Below are 2,311 nucleotides of genomic sequence, written 5' to 3' on the forward strand. Positions count from 1 at the left end.
GACTGTGACACTGGCAGAGCTCACGCCTCCGTGCTCAGGATAGCTGGTTCATGGCTTTTCTCTGACTTTACTAACAGAGAAAGCCTCCATACGTGTTCTAGGCATACAAGGGGGTAACTCATGATGAGAACCGCGTGTGTTATTCTTGCCCTCTCCTTTGGGTCTTTCTCACGACCCCCCTATTTCTAGAGACGCTAGAAATGCTGCCAGTCCCAGGCCCCTGCCCTGTAGGAAGGCAGAAAAAATTTTTTTAACAATTAATCCCAATCTCCAAGTGTGGCACTGCAAGGAGAAGCTTCAAGTGGGCGAAGCGGCGATGTCACAGAGTCCAGATCTTGCCTCCAGAGACTCGCTTTACCTTCCTGATTTTCTGGCTAATTACCAACGGGCTTCAGGATATGCTGCTCTCACACTTGGGCTGTAGTTTGGAGACAAAATCTTTTCCTTCCACTCTATAACATAGCTGGGATAAAAACTGAAACATGTCAATGACTCTACTAAAAGGTTAGGGGAAAAACGGGGAGAATGACACACATAGCAACTTGATTCCAGATTGTTTGATCGGTAAATGACGGGTGGGGCGTCGCGCAGCCAGCGTGTCCCGCGGCGGGCCGCTGGCGCCACCCTGTGGCCGCCTGTGCACATTGCAGCCTCCGCCCGCCTGGGGGAGCCGCCGCGGCCCGGCCGGGGGACCCAGCTACCCGAAAGGGGTCGGGCGCGCGCTTCTCCGCAGCTCCGCCCCCGCCAAAACCCAGCGAGAAATTATTTGCATTTCCGGACCCTGCAAGAGCGAAAAATGAGCTCTAGGAGTCGGTCGGCGGCAGTCGGATGGAAGAGAGCGAGGGGTGGGCCGTTCGTGTCCCATTCGCCTGAGGAGGAGGAGCACCCGACTCAGGGGCGGCCCCCCAAAATCTCCACGTCGTTTCCTCGGGGCCGGCAGGTGTGAGAACCCGGCGGCAGGATGGAAGTTCTGTAGTCTGCGAGGGCCCGCGGCCTCCCCAGGCTCGTGGCCGAGTCCCTCCGACCCCGCCCTCGGGCCGGACCCGCGCGGCGCCCCCTGGCGCCCGTCTGTGGAGGTTGCAGCCGCCGCCGAGTTCCGGGGCTGCTGCGGGCGCCGAGCGCATCCCTGTCTGTGCACCGGGCCGGGCCGGGCCGGGCCTCCGCGGAGACGGGGACCGGGAGGTGACAGGAAGCAGGAGGACGGCACTGGACTCCCAGCGGGCGCCCCAGCTTCTCCGCCCGCCGCTAGAGCACCCGGGAGCGGCGGGGAGCCGGGGGGAGTGCGTGAGGTCCCCCGCCTCCCCGGCCAACTCGGAGGACTCCCTGCCGCGCCCTCACTGTCAGGAGCAGGAGGGGGGCCGACCCGGCGGGGTCAGCCAGCGCGCGGCTTGGAAGGCCCCGGGCTCCTCAGGGGCCACCCCGCGGGGACTCGGGAACAGCCGAGCTTCACCCGCAGCTCCACGGCCTATCCTATCGCGGATGAAAGATTCCAGGACTGACAAGGGGGCCCTGGGGGGATCTGATGCAGCTGCCGGGAGGAGGGTGGGTCGGACTTTTGGGGCGAGGTTGAGAGCATGTCTTTCTTCGCCCTGGGACCTACCCAGGCTTCACGTGCGCGGCTTCACCTGCGCGCGTCTTGGGCCCATCCTTCAATCCTAGGACTTCCCAGAGTGGACAGGTGGAGCAGAACAGGCATTAGCTTGGGAGGGTGGGTCAGTTAGGAGTCGTTCCTCATCGTCCAGGCTCGGTATGGAGACCTCTCAATTCATTCTGGGACCACAAGAGCTTCTGTAAGAGTTCAGGCCCGTTTCAGAACACTCAGAGGTTCTTAGCCTGAGAAGTAATCCCCAAAGTGGACCAACCGGTTTGGGTAAAACAGGAATAGGTGGGTCCATTCTGGGTCTTTCCTGGCTAAATGCCTTCAGGGTTTAGGAATTTTCTCCTAGGAAGGCCAAGGATTAGCCAGACCTGCCCAGCGATTCCAGCCCTGAGAACCAGAGAATGGAGGCCTGGCTGACAGCTGGCTGGGAGGGGACTGACAGTCCTCGCTGCCACCAAGCTTAGTTGGAGACAGAGCCTCTGGGCTGTAGCGAGACAACAGTAGGAGCAAGGAGACCAGGTAGGAATGTAGGTGAGAGGGGTGGCAGCCTGGACTAACATGGTGGCAGCGGAGCCATTGAGAGTGGTCACATCTGGAAGATGTTTTGCAGAAGTGTCAACAAAGCTACTTCTTGATTAGATGTAGGGAATATGAGAAATCCTAGCACTTTGGGAGGTGGATGCAGGCGGATGCTTGAGCCAGGTGTTGGAG

The 2,311-nt window shown here is 60.2% G+C and overlaps 1 pseudogene; it reads right to left on the reverse strand.

Moving 5' to 3' along the window:
• Positions 1-251: 251 nt before the first annotated feature.
• Positions 252-1,895, reverse strand: LOC116547392 (annotated as a pseudogene).
• Between the last annotated feature and the right edge of the window lie 416 nt (positions 1,896-2,311).

The sequence above is a fragment of the Sapajus apella genome, unplaced genomic scaffold (assembly GCF_009761245.1).
Source record: "Sapajus apella isolate SASKATOON/1434 unplaced genomic scaffold, GSC_monkey_1.0 scaffold2916, whole genome shotgun sequence".
In the NCBI taxonomy this organism is placed as follows: Eukaryota; Metazoa; Chordata; class Mammalia; order Primates; family Cebidae; genus Sapajus; species Sapajus apella.